The following is a 24,390-nucleotide window of genomic DNA, read 5'->3' as shown; positions in this document are numbered from 1 at the left end:
TCTGAGAAGAAAGCAATGCTTTAGGTGTCCATAAGGAGACATCACTGTGCCCGCTGTGTTTCAGCTTCGGTGAGCGAGGTGCTTTCTACCAGAGAAACAACACCTGCCCCAGCCCGATTCTAGTACCTAATGGGTTGCTGACGGCTTGCCCGTGAATACATGTGATCACATATTGCCTGTCTTCAGCCAGTGAACTTTCTTCAGGGACTACATTTTAACTCTTCCAGGCATGATCTTTATACTGCAGATTCATCGCTGCTGCAGCTGCTGGAAGGAGCCACCCAGCTCCCTTCCTGCACCAGCTCCCCGTTCATGCCCTGGGCCTGCCCCCTTCCTTGTGTTAGCACCAGCATTTCTGAAGCCCAATGGAAGAATGTAGTTCAGGTAACTGGATCACACGTAGTTGATCTGGCCCACTCAAAGAGCTTTATACAATTCTTTTTTTCTGGGCAACTCAGCTCCTCACTCTGGTCAAACAAAAGCCTCCAGGAAGGTGGGTGGATGAGGTGGGAAGGAGTGGCTGGGGCGGACACGCAACTGAACTAAACAACATTTTTTAGAAATAGACAAGTCACAAAGGATGTGTGTGTGTCTATAGGTGTCAAGGAAACAGAGGAGAGATTACAGAAATGAAAGCCAAGTTGTGCCAGATCCAAGAAATCAATGTGGCACGAGTACACCCCTCATGAAGCATCAGAAGATTCGCATGGGAGACAGAAATGGTGAATGAAAGCTCATCTTGCACGGAAATCTTCAAGCAAAACTCACACCTTAGCAGACATCAGAGAACCCAACCACAAGACACAATTCCTCGCGGACCAGCCTCTATCAGCTCTGCTGTTCACAGACCTACTCATTTCTTTTTACTCCCAATGCTTTGATAAGATCTAGTGGTTCACTGCAGTCTAACCTCTATGCAGCAGATGAGTGAAAAGGAACCAGGTGATCAGAGTATTTTCTGTTCTTGCATAACAAAGTGCAATAATTCCTGCAGAGATGTCAGAATTGCTAATGCTACCTATCAGGCTGCCTGCCACAACAGCAGTTTAGGAAAGATCCTGATAGCACCTCCTGCCTTTGTTTTCACCTATTTGTAACTTGTCTGTATCAGATTTGCAGTGCTGGTTCTCTTGTTTAACTTTGAAAACAGAATGAGCTCTTTACGAGAGGAAATTTCGTGAAAGAAGTAAATCAGATTGATCATGAGGATTATGAAGATGCAGTGTTGTCCTAGGGTCTGGTGTTTTGTCAGATCTAATCAAAATAAACATGCTTTTCCACCAGCTCCTGTGGGAGACAAATCCACATGGAATCGTAGAACTTACTCTGATGAAATTTTCCTGTCTATTTCTTCCCATTTTTGACATACATATCTGTATGGCCTAAAGTTCTCAGTTATTAGGAATGGTCCTCCTTTAAAAAATGCATTTAACACCTCTGATCTGTAAATCCTCTCTCAAAAACTAATTCTTTCAAGACCCCTCATCATTTTTCATGTAGTTTAATCCGACTGCAGTATGTGTTTTTAGTTAGCACAGAAAAGAACTATTTTAATGACATCTGTCTGTGCCCAGCAGCCAAGAATTACGTTGGCCCTTTCTTGTGACCCTATTGTTGCAAAATCACATTTAACATTTTGTCCATAAGAGCTGAACAAAAATGGTAATAATGCTTCATGGCAACTTTAGGGAAGATGTACTGACTCATTTCTCAGCTTTTTTCATCCCAGAGTGAATTTTAGACTAGGATTTTCTTCCTTTCATCTCTTCTCCTTTCAATTTCTTACTTTATTTTTCCAGTGAACTGGAGAAGAAGAAAAGATAGAAATAGAAGAAAATTTGTTGAATGACTTATTTGTAGTGTCATTGTCCCTACTTATTTCAGAGAGACATGGTCTAGAAGTCTTTTTCCCCATAGATGTAGTTACTAAACCCAATCAATTTCACCTCTACAGCCTCTTTAAAACTAATTTATTGTTCTGCATGATCACACAAAATCACACAGAATGGCTGAGGTTGGGAGGGACCTCTGAAGATAATCTAGTCCAATCCCCCTGCCAAGCAAGATCACCTAGAGCACATTGCGCAGGATGGCATCCAGGCAGGTTTTAAATATCTCCAGAGAAGGAGACTTCACAACGTCTCTGGTCAACCTGTGCCAGTGCTCTGCCACCCTCACAGTAAAGAAGTGCCCTCTCATATTCAGATGGAATCTGAATCAGATGGATCACTAAGAAAACTAGACTACTTTTCTTCCTAGCTACTACAGTCCTCTCTTTTTGGATCTTCTTGACATTCACCTTGGCCTATTTCCAACTTCCCAAAATGCATCCACAAGACTTGTTAAAAAGTAAACAGATGCCACCACTAGCAAGATGCTGGGGAACTGAATAGCTAATTTGTAAGTGTGAAAAATTTACTTAGTGCTACCTGGAAATGACTGGTTTCTGTCCAAATTGGCAAGAAACAAGATAGGTATGTTATCAGAATGCTAAAAAGCTGATGGAGAAGCAAGCAAAAACAATGCTGGCCTGCTTTATGAAGCAGGATAAAGCCAACACTGCCTTGAGACCTACTTCAGCCAGTGACAGATTCATAACTTTGCAATTAAGCCTCAGGTATACAACTGAGATACAAAGCAAATATTCATTGGACATGCTGAGTTCAATATAGGGATTTGAATTAGATTGTCTCTTAAAACTCACATTGAGAGTGTTGATTCCCATTATCCTCTCCAGAACCTGCCTCTCAATCTGGTGTATGAAGTTGGTTCAGCCCTGCCTCGGTTTTGGTATTTTAGGTGTCAGTCACAGGCTGGGAGATTTCCGAGGAGAACCTGTAGCTGCTGTAAATTTTGCTGATGGCATTGTTGTCTCCTCTCTGCACCTACATCATGGGCCAGCAAGTGGTCAGAAGAGGCTCTTCTGCTGGAGCTTGTACTGCTCTGATCGTCTCTAACAGCAAAAGCTACCAGCGTATTCTGTGCAAAACATAGATGTCAGACAAATGCCCAGACAGGATCTTACTTCAGTTTATAAGCACTTCTATTCCCCTTCTTTCTGCTTGTTCCTCCTGACCTTTCATTTCAATTATTGACAGAGGGGGAAAAAAGAAAAAAAAAAAAAAAACAAACCTCAAACCACAAAATCAAAACACCTACAGTCCACAGGAGAAATGCAGCAGACCACATAAGCACTGCATGACTCACGTCACCCACCAGTATGTCCTAGCAAAAGACAGGGATAGGGAAAATTGTGGGCCAGACAACAGAGCTCTGGACTGGCCACCTTCTGCACCCTTTCCCCAGGGCTGTCTGCGCCTCTGCCCAGCAGCCCGCGGAGGACACAGCAGCCAGACTCCACCTACACAAAGTTGGCCTGTCTGGTTGCTTACATGCACAGAGGAGGCTTCTCCCCTTTCTTCCCTCCGGGATTTTGGAGCCAGGACACAGGGCATATACAATGAATGAGGTGTGGGCTCTCTTTTGCCATTGCCAAGTGGTGGTGCTAACCCTTGCTGGGACTGCGCACATGTTGGCGTGAGAGGAATTAGGACTTGTCCTTTCCCACATTACCAAGCCAGATGAGACACAGATCAGTAATGTGACAAAGCCTTATTACTACTGGGAGGGAAAGGCTGTTAATACTGCCTGGAATAAAACACACACATTCTCCCAAATCATCGCAGGCTGTGAGTGAGGGACTGGCTTTCCAGCCTGCCCCCATGGGACAGGACATGTATGAGCTATGCTTTGCACCCTCCAGGATTCACAAAAATACTCAGAAGCGGGGAAAAAAACATCAGCTCCCAGGACCCTCACAAGAGAGCTCCGGAGAGGACAGGCATTTGCAAGGGAAACCATTCTGCCATGCTGCAACATGCCAAGTGTGTCAACATCATTTCATTCAGCACTAACGCTCACTCTTTCCTTTCAGGCCAAGCTTCAAATCAGACAACTTAGCCAACAGACCTGTAAAAAAATTGCATTGGGCAATGCAGCTTTGAATAAGAACAGGCTCTTCAAAAAACAGTGTCCCCATACCCTCTCTAAGGATTGTGTTGTTTGGCTGGCTGTCCTGACCAGCTCGAGTTCCTAGCCCATCGATGAACTGTGTCTGCAAAGAAATTTGCTTTGCAGATGGTCTGCGGCAGCTCTGGGAGCATCTCAGACACATTGTGGAATAAAATTAGTAATCACTTAAGTTATTCCCAAGACTCTCTGAATGCTATTCGTTCCAAATTGAGGAATCAGTGGTACAAAGGATGTGATCCCCAGACTGTTCCCTGGGCCCAGGATCTCCCTAAGACAACTTCCCAAGGCATCTCACAGGATGTCTTCCAGGAAGCATTAGTTAGAAACCAGGAAGGCACAGAAGTGTCTCTCCAGCAGAGAAGTACCTCTCCTTCTCTTGCCAGCTCAGCAGCCTGAGTGGTGCGGAGCCGAGAGGCCCTGCGAGTGGGCAGTTCAGATGAAGATTAGTAACAGGGATCTGGGCAGTGTTTCGGCTGCAACTTTACGAAGTGGAAGAAGTGGGGAGAAAGGTGAGGCCAGTGAGAGAGCGAAAAATAGGCCCAGACCAAGTGCCTGCAAAGGTCACAGCACTTCTGAAGACTATTTCTTTGTTGGTTCAGACCCTCCCCACCCTCTGCACGCCAGGCCTGTGCCCCAGCATGCTAGGCCTGCGAGTTTCTAGGAGGAGCTGAGAGCAGCCCCACCATGTCCAGACTGCGCCTCTCAGAGGTGAGCCTCATGCCTTCTTCAGCCCTGGCAGCCTCACAGGCCTCTCCAGAAACTTCAGCATCACACTAACCTATTCATGATTGACAAGAGGGAGCGCAAACGTCCTGTGCAGGGAGTGATGTTGCCAGGCTAGGCTGCTGGTGTGTGTTTGTGATGAATGTGTGACCCCCAGGAGCCAGACAGTCAGCCCAGAGCATGTGTGTGGCCGCACGTTGTCTCACCCCCCTGCCTGCTGTTCTTGGGGTGAGCTGGAGGGAAGGCAACCAGCGAGTCAGGACACTACACGTCCCAAAATCCATGCCTCGTGGGGAATGTTTTGCATCCAAAAAAAAGACCACACCTGTTCATGTTTTTTGTTGTTGTTGCCTGCCTGCGTGTGCACATTGGCTGTAGGCAGTGCTTTTGCCCATTCAAAACACCCGTCTGATGGGATCAGCTTCTTCTGGCAGATGGAGGAGGCTGTCTGAGCAGCCCGTGATGGTGTGGCTGCACCAACATGGGGAAGCCCTACTAGTAGCTGCCCTCATCTCTGTCTGGCTGTGGTCAGTCGTTCAACAAACACAGGGAGCCTGGCACAGGTGCAAAAGACTGGCATGGTGTCTTTGCAAAGCATGGTCCAGGAGTGGAGTGGGGTCTGCGACTATGTGGGTCCTGCTGAATGGCGGTGGGAGCGAGGAGAGCCCTGCCCCTACCATAGCTATAGGATTACCCTTGGGATGCCCTGCCATTAGCAAGGCTGGGGGTGTGAGAAGGCAATGGGGCTGTTGGAGTGGCAGTGGTTTCTGGAGTGCTGACAGGTACCCTGTAAAAGGACTCCATGGACAACACAGATTAAAGCAGTCAATGGTGGGCATAAGCTCAACAGCATCTTGGCCCTGGGCTCACAACAAATAAAACTTCTTTCAATTGAGGGAGAAGGACTTTTTATTATTATTATTTGTTTTGTTTTGTTTTTCTAGGCTATGCAACAGCAAACCAGAGGCTGAAAACCTATCTAAGGCCAAGTAAATATGCACTAATTTCTGCTTTTTAGAAAGACATTTCAAAAATAATTTTTGAAAGTACTAAAGAACTTGTGCCAAGAAATTTCCATGGGGAAAAAATTATTTTATTCATTCTTTTAAATTCTAGGAAGAAATGTGCTGTAAGTTTAATTCATGAATACAGTTATTGAACATAAACAGTGTATGAAGTGAACTTTGACATGTACCTGTTGGAGAGCTGGAATTTAATTCCTCATGGTGGGGATAAGTCTATCGGTAAATGCTTAGGAATATCCTTCCTTTCTTCACACCATTATAGAACTTCTGCCTGGATGACCAGCTAATATAATTCTCTAATTGCTTTGTTGACTAGCATTTGAGTAAGGACTTGCCTACTAGGGCAGAGAGCAGAGGCTGACAACTGACTCACCTCATGAAATACTTTTTCTGGGCAAGCATTTATCCTGTTCTCCACTGACAAATTGCCCACTGAGATTAGATTCTGAAAACAGAAAATCCAAGCACAGCAATGCAGTTTCATTTTCATGTGGGTGCACTGAGGTCAGGAAATCTACTGTGCATCTATCAGACCTCTCCACTACCTCTCTTTGCCAAAGCTGAGCCCAGTCTGGCCTTTGATCAAAACCAAATGGTTTCCAGAACTCTGGACAGAAAAATCTTGGCATACTTGGCTGATAATGCATCACATTGGCCTACTCTGAGTTTAGTTCTCTTGAACAAGGGACTAAGTCCACATCGGTGCCCAAGCTCGCCAAAATGTTTTAATGAAAGCCAGCGGTTCCAGTGAGAGCCTTGAGCAAACCCAAGCTTGGAGAGAGGGGGAAGCTGGGGCATGCTGCCTGGCCTAGTCCGTGTCCACATGCCCTCCTTGCAGTTAGGGCAGTTGCAGCACAAGAGGCCAAGCAGGCTTAACGTGTGTTTCCAGAGTTTATCCCAGAGTGCCTTACAGCACTATCAAATAACCACACTCAGGCAAGCGAGCCAGTGCATGCTCCTTGCTGAAAAGACCCATGTCATAGGCAGCCAGATCCTCTGGGAAAGGCAGGGCACATTGATTCTGAGCTGCCCCAAGAACAACATGGGTATTTTACACCCACATGTTGGCATCCCAGGGACAGACATGCAGCCTTTAATCATCCCCTGACCTGTGTCTCACCTTACAGAGTTCATGTACTCAAAGAAACTTTGATTTCATCTGTTAGGACATACTATACCTGGCAAAAAACAAGTGCCAGTATAAATGTGAACTCTTCTGAAGGATTTTGGCAAATCATTGGTGAAATTTGCTGCCAACCACTCTTGTTTAAAAAAAAAAAAAAAAGTAAACACTAGCTTATTTATTAGTTGGGTCAGTGGTTTTCTAGCTTAGCCCCAGGACTAAGTTGCTAACTTTTCTTTCAAAGCACAGTGAACAAATGTCTGACAGCTAGAAATTGCCTTTATAGCTTAAGAATTGGGAGGTTATGACAGTCTGGAGAGCAGTATGGACAGTTATAGCATCTTAAATGACAGTACATTGTACCACTTGACTTATGTATCCCTATTTTTAGTGATCCCTTTGACATTTACTCACTACTCTCTTCAAAGTTTTTCAACAACTGCAAGACTTAAACTATGATATGAAAAAGTTAGGTGTGTCTAGGTACATAGACTGAGTGGCCTTAGGAGGAAGAATCAGTGAAGGGGAAAAATATCTCCTGTACAGAAGAGAAAATCCTTTCTCACAGGTGTCTTCAGTCAAGGACTAGATGTTGTATCTCATACTTCGTGTACTTCTTGGTATGTATTTCCAGCCTGAAGAGCCTGGGGTTTTAAATAATGTTATCCCTCTTCAGAAAGAAAATAATCTGTAGTTTTCACTGAAAGACTGATCTTGAGAGAGTTTTGTCCTTCAGCAGATGAATGAAATAAATCACAGATGGAAGAAGGCTGTTGATTTGGATTCAATTACTTCTGTGTGCACATACTCTGGTAATGGTAAACCAGGAAGCCAAGGAAGACTAGAGAGAGTGTAGAAAAATACACCTCATTCAAATGTATATGGATATGCCTCTTTGACCTCTATACGTCTGTAATGAGAGAGATAAGCAGACTATAACACTGTCAGAGAAAAGACTCATTGACATATCATGAATATTATAATTATCTGGTCATCAGCAAACATGAAGGATTAAATGCAAAAGCTCTGCTTTCCATGTAAAGGGAGATAGGATGTGCCTTTATGACATGAACATTTATCTGAAAATAAAATACAAAGCAGAAGCTATATGACTGCTAGTGGAAATTTCTAAACCCAACTATTTGTTCGTTACTGTGCAGCTGAGATCTATTAAAAGTATTTCTTCAAAATAAAATAAAATAAATACCTCTTTCAGCAGATTTACTCCTTAAAAATGCACTGGGCTAACTTCTCTGAATCATTGATGAAAATTGCTGCAGATCAAATATGTTTACTTACAGGGTGTTTCACAGAAGAGCTGGGCTAATTACTGGATTGAACATATGGAACTATGCTGTGTGAACAGGTTTTTCTGATGTTTTTCTTTCAAACTCAAAAAGAAATGTCTGGCGCACAACAATCAGCTTATTCATTTCAAATATTTAGGTCTCATGCTGGATGGCTGCTGATAGCTTGCATCAGTTTTCTAACCTAAGGCTGGGCTGGCCATTTTCATGCAAATTATCTGATTTAATAAGACTTATTGGATGCTAACAGTCTCTTCCCTAAATTCAAAATCCATCTCACTCTCCATCTTCCCAGTATCTTTCAAAGACCATTTAGACCACTTAACCTCCTTCATGGAGCACCCCTCCTATGAATAAAAACTGAGAGAGCTGGGGTTGTTTAGTCCAGAGAAGAGAAGATTCCAGGGAGACCTTATAGCAGCCTTCCAATACTTAAAGGAGGTTTATAAGATGGCGAGAGACATTTTACAAAGTAAAAAGGCATGTACTGACAGGACAAGGGGTAATGGTTTCAAACTGAAAGACGATAGACTTAGATCAAAAATAAGGAAGAAATTCTTCACTCAGAGGGTGGTGAGGCACTGGCACAAGTTGCCCAGAGAAGCTGTGGATGCCCCATCCCTGGAAGTGTTCAAGGCCACATTGGGTGGGGCTTTGGGCAACCTGATCTAGTGGAAGGTGTCCCTGCCCATGGCAGAGGGTTGGAACTGGGTGATCTTTAAAGGTCCCTTCCAACCCAAACCATTCTATGATTTTATGATTCATTCTTTATCAAGTTGTTTCTGAGATAGTCTTATCTGGGGAGGCATTGCATTACCTTTCTGGTCATTCTTCCAGCAGCTCCAAATAAATAAGCACAGTAGAGGCATACAGCAATTACTTTACTAGACAACATAGCTGATTTCATCTGTCTCCAAAACAGGATTTTGCAGTAGTGTCCTTGAAATTATTAGGCTTTCCTATCCATAGGCACACATCTCCGCTTCATATCTTGGCCATGACTATATGTGGCATTCATTTCATTAGCATGCTATAGCATCTCACTTTTACTTAAACCAGTGCATCTTCTGTGTGTTATCAAGCCCAAGCTGCAGTCGTTTGCAAAGGTGGTTGGAAACCACCTCAGCTAAATTTACACACCTGCACATGTAACTCCTCTGGCCTAATTTAGACACGTACCTCCAAATGAGATGAGTTGAACCCCCAGATGATGGCTGTTTCTCTTCACTGCTTCTAAAAAGAGCCTTGACAAGTAACTCAGACATAGGACACCTACATGGTAAATGTCTAATTTTGGACCGTAAGTCCCACCCAGTATAACAACAAAACAGATTCTTCCACGGCTCCATTCTGAGCAAGCCAGACATAAGCCAGGTCCATTCTGAAAGTCATGTAGCTGTGCTATCATGGCAGCAAGCCGACACTAATAAACCGTATTGCTGGAGGAGTATGTTGCAATAACAATGTGGCTACCTGACTTCTGGAAGGGAGTAGGCTAGGTAGGTACAGCCTACTCTCATTATAAACAGAGTGAAAAGGCAGCTGTCTGCACTTGTTTTTGTACCCTTTCTGCATTGTTTAGTTCATAAACATTGTGATTGGCACTGGATCTGTTCTGGATTCAGGATTCTGATTTAAGCACCTGAATCAAGTGCATTCTCCAATGTGCTCATTAGGTAAATTCTAGTGTATCACATCAGCGCAGAGCAAGTTAAGATGCTTACACCTTGCCAACTAAAATGTTATCCAGCCTACGACTTAATAACTCTTAAAAGCCTTGCCAGCTTTGCTATGAAGTGTGAAAAATTCACCTGAAGCACGTAGTCATGCCAGAAGAACTCTAATGTAGATATAATTATATCTGCAAAAATATCCTTCAGCTAGTGTAGTTTATTTACATCAATAAAAATTATAGTTGCTTATAGCTATATTTAATATGCACCTTTGTGTATGCAGACAATCTTTATATATACATATAATACATACACCAACAGCTACGGTATAAGTAGACATACAGCATATAAGTAGACATACAGCAGACTTTGTGAATACAAAGAAAGCTGGAGGAAGATTGCTGGGTATGATCTTTACTGTGATTGAAATTCACATTGTGTCTATGGAAAGATGTACACTTTTCCCATTCTTTCTTAACAGGATATAGGTATAATGTTCCCAGAGTAGGTTTTTAAGTTGTTGGGGGCTTTTTATACAACCTAATTTAGTTATTTTTTTCCTAAATTAAGAGATGTAAGCTATTCATAGCTTTTCTAGTAAACTTAGAATGAAAACAAAGTATGGTTTGAGACTCAACATACAACAGTTTAAGTATCTGAGTTTATTGGTTTGCCCAAGGCTAATTAGGTCCTGATCCAAAACCCATATGAAGACAGTGGGAGTCTTTCCATTGGCTTTAGTAGATTTTGGATTAGGCTTTGAGGGCTATAGGAAAAAAGAAAGAAAGAAAGAAAGAAAGAAAGAAAGAAAGAAAGAAAGAAAGAAAGAAAGAAAGAAAGAAAGAAAGAAAGAAAGAAAGAAAGAAAGAAAGAAAGAAAGAAAGAAAGAAAGAAAGAAAGAAAGAAAGAAAGAAAGAAAGAAAGAAAGAAAGAAAGAAAGAAAGAAAGAAAGAAAGAAAGAAAGAAAGAAAAGAGAGAGAAAGAAAAGAGAGAGAAAGAAGGAAAGGAAGGAAGGAAGGAAGGAAAGAAGGAAGGAAGGAAGGAAGGAAGGAAGGAAGGAAGGAAGGAAGGAAGGAAGGAAGGAAGGAAGGAAGGAAGGAAAGAAGGAAGGAAGGAAAAAGAAAGAAAGAAAGAAAGAAAGAAAGAAAGAAAGAAAGAAAGAAAGAAAGAAAGAAAGAAAGAAAGAGAAAGAAAGAAAGAAAGAAAGAAAGAAAGAAAGAAAGAAAGAAAGAAAGAAAGAAAGAAAGAAAAAGAAAGAAAGAAGAAAGAAGAAAAAAAAGAAAAAGGAGGGGGTGGGAGGAAAGAAAGTTGTCGCAATTCGGCCAAATAAATGAAACATCTGTCACTTATCATGATTTGAAACTAATTGCATGGAAAATTAGATTTATGCCTCTAGAGATCAGATGGAATCTGGATTCAAGCACTTTCTTTCTCTTGTATTTTAAAATACTTCATTTTCACTTTGTAAGCTCATTTTCAAGAAATAATCTCAGCCCCTTCCTGTAAAAAAGAGTAGCTCAGTCCTGCAAGAGCCAAAACAAGAACTGGTAATAATGGTTTTCCAGAAAAGAAATTCAATTCCTACTTTGTTATTGTGATAATAGCAAGCTTGTTTTGTCTGTGAAAAGAGTGAGTGAGTGGGCTGAGAACACAATAAATAGGGCACTGATTTTTGTTGCTTTTATGAGCACCATCAAGGCACAGGCACTAGCCCCCGGCCCTGCATCAAAGGGCTCTTGCTGCTGCCTACTGCCCTCCTGCTCGAGCAGCACAGGAGAACAGCCCCCTGCTTGTATCTCAGGCCTGGGCACCCAGGTTCTGCTCTTAGTTACACTGCTTAAATGATTTGCTAAGTAAATAAAATGTCTTTCTGACCCATCCTGGAAGTGATTTGTGAAGAAAATGAAGGCACTGCCTTTTTTAGGCGTTCTTGAGAAATGGTTTATAAAAAGCACGAAAGTGAAAATGGGGCACTCCTTTCAATCTCATGTTCTTGCTCAAGCAAACAAAACTCTGTTTGGTTGTTTGGGACAGATCTTCAGCTTGGGCCAAGCGGATTTGCTGACTAGTCTGTTCACTACCCTAAACAATTATTCTGCTTCAGCAACCAACAAGACTCAGCCTGCTATTTCCATGAGCTCTCTATCAAAGGAGGTGAGCTGAAAAGCACCCTATGTGAGATGCTTGTGGGGGATCCAGGGTGTCCTTCTAACAAACCGTGTTCCGACAGGCTTTTTGATACACAGCCACATTCCTGCGTTTCCCTTATGAAAGGGAGACATGCAGCAGCACATCCTCATGCACACTAACCCGAGAGCCGCAGCAGGCTGTTTGTCAGGGCCCTAAACAAGGGATGGGTGAAATTGTTTTGTCTAATTTCCAACCCACTTGAATGTCATGCGTTTTAAAGTTCATCAGCCTTGAATGGTTATTTGGTTTGCATTCCACTGAGGTGAGGCTGCAAGGGTGGGGTGAGGCAGAGAGAGGTCCTGGATGAAAAATGGGGCAGAGGAGACAAACAAAAACAGAGAGACAATGAAAACAGGAGCGGAGGGAAGAAAACAGTTAAAAACAAATGAAGCATGGCCTATCGTTATCCTCTGTAGGGCACCTTGCTCTATGGGATTGATTGTGCTTGAAAGCCAAACGCAATTGTATTTATGTTTGTAAAACTCAGGGCCTTAGGGCAAGTTAGGGGGTAGGAGAGGGGAAGAAAAGAGGGGAAAGAACATGGAATAATGGGCTTTCCACACCTCAACAGATCTTTTTTTAGTGTATGTAAACAAACTAGAGATGGGGTAAGGAAAACGAAAACATAAAAATGGGGAGAGTCATGATTTATTGAGTTGGGAGTTTGGTTTTGGGGATGGGATTTAATTAGGAGGAGATTAGTTACACAGCAAGGCAGGGAAGGGAGAGGAATTACAGGAGGAGCTCTGGTGGCAAGGGAAAGAAGGGGAGCAGAAAAGGAGGGAAAGGAAAATTAGGGAGAGCATCAGCTGAAAGGAGCTGTGGCGAGTCTCCTGCAAACTCCGCTCTCGTGTACAAGTGTTGTCTGGCTGGGAGGCATCATAAGGGACTCTCCTGAATGATCCTAGCTCCCAGTGGCTCTCCTTCCCCCTCCACCGGGACCCAGGCTCTCCACCCTCGTCACCCCCATCCCACTCCCACTGCCCAGGCACGGTGGGAGGCTCTCCTGTGCTGCGGGTGCCCCGGGGACAGCGCGGCTCCGCACCACCCTCCTAGCCAGCCTGCCTTTCAAGAGTACACCGAGTTCTTGGCTATGAAAGAAGGGCCTGGAGGTGTTGTGTGTGCTGCGGGACACGTGCATCGTGCTCGATCACTTTTCCGCAGAAGGAGTGCCATCAGCAGCTGAGCGGGTGGTGTGAGGTAACGAAACACTGAAAGAGCGTACGCTTTTTTGGCGCGCGGAGAGCACTGCTCTTGCATCACTGACAGCGTTTGGCTCTGCTGAGAAGGGAGGATCAGGCACCTCGCTGCTCTGTAGCCTCGCCTGCAGCTTGCACTTTTCCTCGGCATGTTACCGCCCTGACTGACATCGAGTCATCACCACCTTCCCTCGCCTCGCAGGAGGGGCAGGTTACTCCTTTTGTGCTCTCCTTACCAGATAGTCTGAGGCTTTCTGGTGGGATGCTAATGAGAACTGACAGCAAATGGGTGCAGGAACAGAACAAATGTTAATGGGATAATATCCTACTTTCGTTATCTCCGCCTGCCTTCTATATTCACTTACCTTCAGAGATAATTCCTGGCATTTAATTTAATGAGCTTTTGTGTAGGCTTGCTAGCAGAATGCTTTCGATTGTATTTTTGAAGCAGAAAAGCACGCTTATCAGGCAGGATTTTTCAGTCTCTTGCAGCTGCAATTAAAATGTTCACAGAAAAAAAAAAAATAAGTATGTGGTAAGTTGTTGATGACATGCTTGTGGTCTGCATTGTTCTCTGGATCCAAAAAAACCCACCACTCTCACCTCACAAGATAAAACCTGACAGACAGGAGGATCTGCACAGGATGCCTTCCGCAACTTCTCCAGAGCAGAGGTCTGGAGGATTTATATATTTTTTTATTTATTTAGTGTTTTGAATGATAGTTGTTAAAATACATTCACTTACCAGAAACTTTTGGGAAGGCAGACAAAAATGACACTGCAGCGAAACTCTCCCTTTTCTTTGTTTTGCTTGATTAATGGGTATTGGCATGATATATCTGTTGGGCTTTCCATTTCTGACATTGCTGTTTCTTCAACAAAGGAAGAGCAGCTTTTTTTTTTTTTTCTGTTAATCACTAACCTTTAAGTAGACGTCTGAGAGCCTGGCTAATGTGTATCACTGAAAATGAAACAACAACTGTTGTACAGATATATAATTCGATAGAAAAATTCATGAGCCAGCATTGAGGCAGATGGACTTAGCAGCGTCTCTTCATTATTGTTATGGTAGCCTGAAACCTGGCATTGCCATTCAGTGTGCAGCACAGACACCCAGTGTGACACAGTCCCTGCTGAAAAACCTTTGCATTTGAAATGTGTCATTCAAAGGATGAGGAGAAAGGAAGCAATGCTAGCACAGGCGGGAAGCTGAGACATCCAAGGATACTGTGTGGGTCTGTGTCAGCACAAAAGCCAGGACAAGCCCTCTGAGTTCCCGATCAGTGCAGCTGGCTTAAGGTTGCATCTCCTTTTTTTTCATTAATTACTGTCCTGTTAATGATTTAGGCATATGACAATACTAAATACCGTGACATCTTCAAGGTAGACCTGAGAAGGTCTATCTGATGATGCTTCCTCCAGCCCATGACACCTCCTGGAGCTATTTTTTGACCAAAGGCATTGCCTCAGACAGCCGAGGGACACAAAAGTTGTCGCTGCTCTGCTCCTCAAGCGAGCAGACGTCACTTAGTGCTGCCCTCTCTGCCCACTTCCTATTTCTCATAGAAATCACCAAGCATCATATCTAACCTCTCAGGATGTGTCTGTGGCATCATTCCAGGCAAGTAAACAACACTGGACAGTTTGGGAATACCAGACCAGGAAGGGTTTAGAAGCACCATCGTGGGCTGTCTCCTTCATTGTGTTAGCAACTGAACCACCCAGTGCTTGTTTCCTCCAAATAGCAGCCCTGTAATTGTTTCCTCTTGTCTAGTTCATTTTTAGAACTGCTTTAATTTTGCCTATTGTTGACCCTGCTAGTTTAGTCTATAAAGCTTTACAAACACATGGAAAAAAATAACAGCACCTAACTTCCTGCCTTCCGTAGCCTCAAGAGTAACTCTCAGGCTAATGCACATAAGGAACTGTGAAAGATATATTTTAAGCTGTGATACCACCAAAGCGGCAATTTAGAAGGTTAGTCTGGCCGGGATTTAAGATATGAAAGGGCAGCTCATCCTGTATGTTGCTCACTCACATTGCGTGCACTGTGGGACAGCAAGTCTGGGCTTACGAGCTGTAGAGTGAGATGCTGCCCAAGAACCGGATTGTTAAAGCATTTTATCACAGATGTCTTTGGTTTTATTTCAGAGGTCTGGTTTTCCCCAAGACAAAAACTCCAGGCTTTTGGTAAAATTTAGGATTTTTGGTAAAATTCTTAGGAGGTTATATTACTTAATATTTGGATCTAAGCTCTCCGATAATTTTCCTTAATATGTGTTCTTATCTGCCTGTTTGGGAAGAGTGTAGCATCTCCACCCCAAACCATTTCAAAAGAATTTCATCTTATTTCCTAACAAGCTTCACCTTAGTCTATTTTAACAGTCTACTAGCTAGTGTTAGTTTTAACAGTGTACTAACTTAATGTTGCTTTCTAGTAGCTGGCCTGTGCTGGAAGAAAAGCTCATTTTTTTCCAAGAGGATAACAGAGCTTTTCCTTCACTTGAACTGGCAGCAATTTCTGTCTTTGACTCCTATAGACTTTGGACAGTGTCCTGGTTACTGAAGATCTGATAGTCTCTCTCTAAAGTGCTGTGGCCATACATGTCCACACCTGGACTCATCCATACCTGGACTACTCCATACCCAGACTCCCCTCCAGTGACATCCCAATGACCTTCAGCACTTGATGGCATGTGTTGTTCACTACAGAGCAAGGATGAACTGAAGCAGCTGGCTCACACCAACGCTAAGCACCTATTGCTTAAGCAGAGCAGCGTTGTGACCAAGGTCCCCAAAGGAATTTTGCTCTTGTGATAACCTGCACCACATGGCTCCTCCTGGCTGTGGAGGGGGACTTCACAGTGCTGGGTGAGGTACCTACACCCCCAGGTGGCTGAATGGAGAGAGGTGAGCACACAAGAAGGAATTCACAGCACCAAGCACTCAGCATGACAGGACTTCTGAATCAGCCTAAGGAAGTGTTGAAGAAAGAGGCATCAGGAATACTTTTCTCTTGCTTGGATTTGGTGGCCTTGTGAAAGTGGGCTTCAGAGCCTCAAATGCTTTTCTGTACTCAGGCTAGCAATATTATGCTCTGTGTTTCCTTAAACCTGGATGAAGAAGAAAGTGCCTGTGCTCACCCTGGGCATGATGCCGTAGCCCCCTCGTCCAGGAAGCAGGAAATCTGGCTTGTCTCCTCAGCCTCAGAGGGCTTGACTCCACAATTCCCACATGCCAGAAAAGCCCTGTAACTACAAGGAGACTGATTCTTCTGGGAGAGATACACCTCCACCCTTCCTGCTGGAGATGAGTCAGGGTGAGTTACACACAGGGCAAGCCAAAGGTCCAGAAGGAGAGTAAATAAGAAAGCACCTGATATCGTGCTCTCTTGAGGAGGGCATGCAGCAAGGGAGATGGGGAATTCCCCTCTGCCAGAGGGACCTGCAGCAGGGAGCCTCGGGTAGTGGCAGCTCACCGAGAGCCTTCCTTCTGCATTCACAGAACCGACTCCAAGGCTGAAGCGTTTCGGTTGCAAATACTGTAGTGGATTTTGTTTTCTTTTTCCAAGTAAAATCTGTTTTCAGTTAGCTTTACATAAAAAGCCTGGAATAAGCTGTGTATTTTGGGGGTTATTATACTTAAAGTAGCAACCATATAATGTACAGACAGAAAGAGAGAGATGATATATGATATATTTATATACTCAGCCCTTTTGTTGACAAAGCAATTTTATCATCAAGAAGAACTGTCATGACTCGTAACCTTAATGACTTTCCCTTGTATATAGTAGAGTGACAAGAAATACATACAAAACCTTGCCTTTGGTTTTCTATACATATTTCTCTTTTTATCTCTTCATGTTTTGTTTCTTTCCTGAAACCAGAAAGCAAGCTGAAGTCTTCAGTTCTTTTCAATAGCATTTTCCTAATTCCAGTTTCATTTCACAGAGTCACAGACTGGGTGAGGTTGGAAAGGACCTCTGAAGATCACCTAGTCCAACCACCCTGCCAGGCAGGATCACCCAGAGCACATTGCGCAGAATGGCATCCAGGCAGGTTTTGAATATCTCCAGAGAAGGAGATATTCCAGAGACTTCATAACGTCTCTGGGCAACCTGTGCCAGTGCTCTATCACCCTCACAGTAAAGTGTCCCCTCATATTCAGCTGGAACCCCCTGTGCTTCAGTTTGTGCCCGTTGCCTCTCATCGTCTCGCTGGGCACAACTGAAAAGAGACCGGCTCAATCCTCTCGACACCCTCCCCTCAGGTATTTCTACACATTGATGATATCTTCCCTCAGTCTTCTCTTTTCCAGGCTAAACAGGCCCAGCTCTCTCAGCCTGTCCTCATACGACAGGTGCTCCAGTCCCCTAATCGTCTTAGTAACCCTCCTCTGGACTCGCTCCAGTAGCTCCATGTCCCTCTTGTACTGGGGAGCCCAGAGCTGGACACAGTTTCTATTTTTATATTTAAAAAGTAACATGATAAATGGCTATGAATGCATAAAAAGAGTCTAGGTCAACTTAAGGTGTTCTCTGTGAGCAAAGGCATGGATGCAGTTGAGGGACCCGTGTCTCTCCCACCTAATGCACCTCCTGCCAGAAGCACGGTTCAGTTGCAGTGGGAAGGATGCCTAGCACTAGCTGGCAATGGGAACAGAGAAAAAATTGTGTCACAGCTTCAGTTAGGAAATGCAGCAAGATTCATTCATACCTATATATGCTAGCTAGCACTCTTTGGTTTGCTGCAGCTACAAGCTCTACAGTATTTTCAAAACACAGTTCCAAAAATATCCTTTTAGAAGACAAAAGGACACTTCTTCATGTGTGCCAGTGGTATCATTGCCAAGCTCTGATTCAACAGTAATGTATGCACATTTCTGAGAACTGGAGACTTATTTATTTCTATTTCAGGGTGCTGCATTAATTTATCATAAAGTATGAATCATATGACACCAGCATTTACTTGAAGTGCAAGACTAAGTCTAATAGTTCCCAAATGCATTCAGTTTTCTTCTTGTCTTTGTTCAGTGTTTATCTCACAAAAATACTTCTTAATACTACTGTATACTTCTTCCAAGTATTTATACATGAATGAAACATTGCACACAATATACTAATGAATTCTGAGTCAACTCTGAACACAGATTTTGCTGTTGTCAACAAAGCACTAGCAACAATAGCGGAGCATCAAAACAATGAAATAAAAATCTGGAAGCTTTCAAGTATTTTGAAACCAAGTTTGTGAGGCCTCATATTAAAATCAGGACATACGGTTTCTCTGCTCACCAGGCGTGCTTTTACCTTCATTGTAACAACACGGCTCTTAAGAAAAAGAGGCCTCTCGAGCTCTTCAGAAAGAGAACTGATAGTAGGTGGAAATTTCAGCCCTTTGAAAAGCTGTAAGCCTGAACTGGACTGCAGTTCTTTAGGCGCTCCTCAGAGTCCAGTGCTTTGTCTATTACCCTGAGTAATGTGAGTGATACACTATGTAGAGTGGAGTGACAGAGTTTGCTAATATTCCCATTTGTAGAAAGCAAGAGGAAACCTAATCCTAAAAGAATCCTGACAGTGCTGGCTGCCAGACATTTTAATTTTCAAGGAAGGGAGAGCTACTGGGTGTTAACTTGCACATGCCTGCATGCTGCTGCTTGGAGAGTAATGCACGAGAGAAAATCCATTTATCAAGACTCTTGTTGCATGTTAGTTTGCCCTAAAAGTAAATACATGACAGCTTCTGCCTGCTCTCTGTGCAAGCTTCTGCGATTACAGTACTGTTTACCCATCTGCACATGGCTCAGCATGTTCCACGGCCTTTGCTATGATATTAAAGCTGGTGCCGTGTCACTTGAACGCCCTTCAGTGCATTAAATGACACAATGAAATGAAGCAGAAAGACTGATGTGACATTTCTCAGTAGGAAGTGTTTATCTCTGTTCCATCAGTGTTTAATTGCCTTGCAAACCACTCAGGACTCTACAAACATTACGTGAAGAGATCTTTAGCAGACAAGTAACACTTTACACCAAGTGTCTTTAAGTACATTTGTTCGTAGTGTAAATGTTCAATAAATAACAAAACTTACGTATGCACACTGAATAGTAGCAATTCTATTTAACTTTGAGTTCCCCTATCTATACAATCAAAGGAAATTTCCGCTTAGCATTCTAAAAATATTTATGGTGTTACACAGTGAAATCTCTGCTTGTCCCTATTAATTTGTCTTACGCAACTCCATCCTGTGCTTTGCAGTCTTACAGCTTGATCATCAGAAGTTGGTAATTGCTATGAATGCATTAAGCTGCATGGTTAGTGTCTATCATATGCTGTTTGTTTTCTCAACCATTCCCCAAGAGGAGAGGCGTGCAGTGAAAATGCTTTGGGTTTGGTACAAAGTTCTGGCCTTTTTTAAAATTCTTTTTTGCCTTCCATTTGTTTTTTCAATATACACATTACTATGTAGGAATCTAAGACTATCCCACAGACTGGGATACTGAGAACAGGCCTAAAAGGATGCCGAGCACATGTATTCCACATGTCTCCATGTACCACAAGCCATATATTTCTGGCATGCCACAGAAAAAAGATTTGTGAAGATTCTTGCAGAACTGTGTAGTGCCACAAGAAGGGAGCAAGTGAAATCAAGATCGATGACATTGTCCTCTGTATATTTGCCATTTGTCTTGCTCACATGATCATGGAAAATGATTTATTTTCCCTGTTGTAGAGAAGTCCCCACTGCCTCCAAAACACCCATTGGCCTTGGCAACATGGTGTGAGGGAGAAGTGTACCTGATCTCAAATCTGGTGATTGCTTTATGTACTAAAGTTGGAGCCCCAGCACATCCTGCAAGACATCCTTGGCCTTACTGTGGTCAGTGTTTATTGCTGCAGGGGGAAGCAAGAAGAAATGATTTTGAGAACAAAGTGAACTAGGAGCAAAGTTTAAATCAAGGAAGACAGAAAAAATCTTTGGTCTCTGCAGGTGGCCAGCAGAAATATGAAACCTTACATTAATATGACATAACTCATCAACAAAAGAGATCACATCTACTTTCAGTAATGATCAAGAGGTCCAAAAATGAAGCAGCCAAATACTGATGTCTTAAACATTAATCTGTATTCTGGGTTTGTTTTATCTTTTCTTATAATCCCATCCATAAAGTTATCTTTAAAATACTTTTGGATTCTTTCCCCCACAATTCAGTAGAAAGGCCATTTCAGAACCCACTGTCTCAAAGGTTGGAAAATGTTTTCCTAATTCCTGTTCTAAACACAAGTGATTACTGTAGGGCAGGCCAGGTCCAAGAAATGGGCCCCCATGTGCTGGGCCCTTGGAAATGAGGTTGATGGAATTTATGGTAACCCTCAAATTCCCCAGGAGTTCATTCTTGAGTCTGACTATTTGTCTTCTGCAAAGATTGTTATCCTTATTACACACAGCTTTACTACAGCAGAAGAAAGTTTTTGCTGAGGAGCATGAGGAGCTCTTGGGTTATGCACATAATGCTTTGCAGAAGCTGGAAAAGAAAAAGATTTCAGTACCTTCAGATAATCTATGTACAGTAGTGTCCTACACCTTTTGCAGTTTCTTCTGTGCTGAAGGCCTGTGAACATCATGTTGCTGTAGCCTAGCTAAAGGACATAAATAAGCAACGACGCATCTTCATGTACTAGGATGAGATGGAAATTCTTCACTAGCTACAGATGACAGAAAAGCAGCTGCATTGTCATTTAGGATGAACAGGACTTCAACAATATTTCTATATCACAGGTTGAATTAAAGACAAGAAAACTATTCACTTTGGCCACAGGACCATCAAATTACTTTCCACCGCCCACTCACACAATTTCTGTCATGGCTTTATTTCAGATCTGTGAATCTTTGCTCATAATTTGATCTGTCCAATAAAAGGGTTATTCTGGCAGTAACAGTGCAGTAAAAGAAAGACAGAAGAGATGTAAAGACTAGGACTCTCTCCAGGGAGATGGTGGTTTCATTCATTGATCTGAAACCCTACCAGTTCTCTCAGTGGAGACAACAATGTCATGGTCATCATTTTAAAATACTAAACACGGGGTCTGGAAATGCAGGCATATCCTTATAAGCACACCTACTCATTGGAACTAGGAAATAATCCTTAATATTAAAGAATGTTTTTTTTTCCTGATCTAAAATATTAGTTTCAAGTAGATGAGCCTGTAAATTGCATATAACTCCTCCATATTTACAAATGGGGGGTTTATCTAATGGTATTCATCTACGGTATGGTCAGATGTCTTCAGTGCTAAGAAGCAAACTATGCATTTGATAAGGGCAAGGGATACTCATTCTCTGAGAGAGAGATCGGCAATTTCCTTTCAGAGGTCCCACAGTGGAACTTTCCTTCACAAGTCAGGAAGGACTGTAAGTCCTGTAAGTCTTGAGCTAGATTTGTCTTGGGTGCTAGGAGCTTCAAATGTAAGTTAAAGAACAAGCTGTGCAAATGAACTGCTGATTGATAGGTACCATGCTGTTTGAGAAGGCGACTTGCATAGGTATGGTATTTTTTACAAAGGCATAAAATATGTTCAGACTCCTCCCTAAATGCTCTGTCCTGAAGTAGACTGCAGATGCTCAGAGTTGAAGAAGATACTTGAATAAGATTTGGTATCTTCTGTAGAGTAGATATAAGGATACTCCTAAAGTGTAACATAACTCCAGCGTAGATTTTTGAGAGTTTATTGTGATTCATCTGTCTGTACAAGCCAACGTGTCTTTTTGGATCTGTAAACAGCATTGTGGTAAAGTGCATGACAGTTTTTAAAAGCAATCTATGTCAGTCCTGCAAATATTTTCCAGCTATGCTACTACAAATACTTTCCTTTTGAATAGCCTCTACTGTCTTCTTTATTTAAAATAATCGTAACTAAATTTCCCTTGACAACCTGATTAAATATTTTCAGCAGGAACTGAGGAACAGTTAATGACAAAATCTGCAGAATTATGTGCACTGCTCATCACATTTCTGTTACATTAATAATTTTACCTGTTTTACTTGCTTTCTTTCATGTGAACTATTCTTTGGGTAGGCTTATGTTTTGGATGCAACAGATTTTTCCCTCTGTTCGCACTGCATTGCAGGAAAATGATTTAGCAAAGCATGGGAGGAAAGAGGTGAGCAGGACACCTCAAACTGTTCTGGATGGAGATGTGAGGGTGCACACAACACCTTCCCCTGCTGCGTGCACAGCCGAAACAAGGAACCCAACGCTCAGCCCTGGCCAGAGCTCCAGCACTGGGGACAGTGCCCTGGTTTTGGAAGGGAATTTGAACTCAGCTTTATGTGCTAAAAGCATGGAGCAAATTGCTTTTCTACCTTAGAATTTAGTTCCAGGTTAGTGAAGACTCTCCATATGGTACATATATTCTAGTACCTTCTACACCACTTAGCAGTATGTTAGAGCAGTAATGTGTGAGCTCCTGTTCTATCAGCTGTGCAGGTCCTTCTGAAATAATGTGCACTGCAAACATAAACAGTTACTTTTTATTACTTAAAACACCCCTTTCAACTTTCATTGTCACCAAGAGAAAATGGCTTCAAACAAAAAGTCCCTCTAAAACAAACAAACAAATGAAGGGTCACGAATCCTCAAAAATAACAATGCTGCAGGTCTATTTTGGTAATGCTCTTGGCAGAGCAATATGGAAGCTTCTCTTAAATGAACTGCTTCCAAGTTTCAAGGGAACTGGTCATAAATAGATTGTTCAGGAAATTCACAAAGTTTGGGTATGATAATGAGAAAGTAGTTGATTAAAGTTCAAATGTGCTGTCTGACTAGGTAACTTGCCCCCCAGACAGGACACCGGTGTTCCTCTTTTTTTAACCCTTTGTTTGTTTGTTTGTTTTGTTTTTCTAAATTAAATCTCCATCCTTTTCTTAAAGAAGGGTTTTATCTCTGGAGCCAGAGATAGCCTTTGAGCCAGGCGAGGAGAGGACACGCCACAATAAAGGACATAGAGGTCTTTGTGATGACAACAGGAAAAGCTCAAGAAGGAAAAGAGAGCGGTGCTGAAGGACGTGTGCCAGAGAGGGACCGGGGAGCAGTGGAGGGAGGGGATGCAGGGGCCAGGCAGGGAAGAAGCTGAAGGAGCCCTGGAAGCCCCTGTTATTTCAAGAGATGGCACAGATAGGCAGAGAGCAGGCTGCAGAGCGCGGCCGCTGACCTTTGGGGAGCTTCATGTTACAGCAGCCCTTGGCGGCAGCCCCGACAGAGCTGGTCCATCCCCAGCGGTACCCCGAGACACCCCACACTGCACCGCAGCCACTCGTCCGTCTGCCACGGGCGGTGCTCGCTTTCCACAATTTCTTATTTTTAACCCCCGTGAACCTCCCCACTGCTCAGGCAGGCTGCCTTCATTCGGCACACAGCTGGGAAAAGTTTGACATCGCAGGATTTCGGGAGGAAAGGAGATTTTGATTTCTCCACCAAAACACGCGGTTTATCTTTAATCCCTGTGAAAGAAATCCAAGAGGAACTCTGAAGCACTTCCAACTTTCCTCTTTTTGAGGGGAAAATACACATAAGAGTGATTCCATCATCAGGAAATAATTTTTAAAGAAACAGAAGTTATGTAGGAAGACTTTCTTTTCCTTTTCAAAACATTTGTTTCTACTGAAGAAAATAATCCTACAGACTTAATATTATTCTCTTTGCAAGAATAGGCAAAAGTAGACACTTCTCTGTCATTTCTCTGTTTAAAAATTTACCTAAGTAAAAAAGATTGACTTTCTTCTGGCCATCTCTCCCTCTACATGTATCTGTAAAAATTTTCAGTTTAGTCATAGAAAGAAAATGGCACATTCAGACTTGTGTTATTAATAGTAAAAAAAATGTACATTAGCCAGGATGTTTCCTTCCAAAGTATCCTAAAACATTTTACATAAATACTCTAAGGGGTTCCATGATATATTACTGACATTCAGTCATTCGTCTGCTGAAACTCAGCACCTTGTCAGCAGCAACACTACCTGGTTATTTAAGACAGGAAGTGAAATATATTTCACTTAATTGCAGGAACGATACGTGTGGCTAGAGTAATACTTTGATTTGGTATTTGGTCACGTCACACATTT

The sequence above is a fragment of the Anser anser genome (genome assembly GCF_964211835.1).
Source record: "Anser anser genome assembly, chromosome: 3".
Lineage (NCBI taxonomy): Eukaryota > Metazoa > Chordata > Aves > Anseriformes > Anatidae > Anser > Anser anser.
This window is presented reverse-complemented; position numbering follows the sequence as displayed.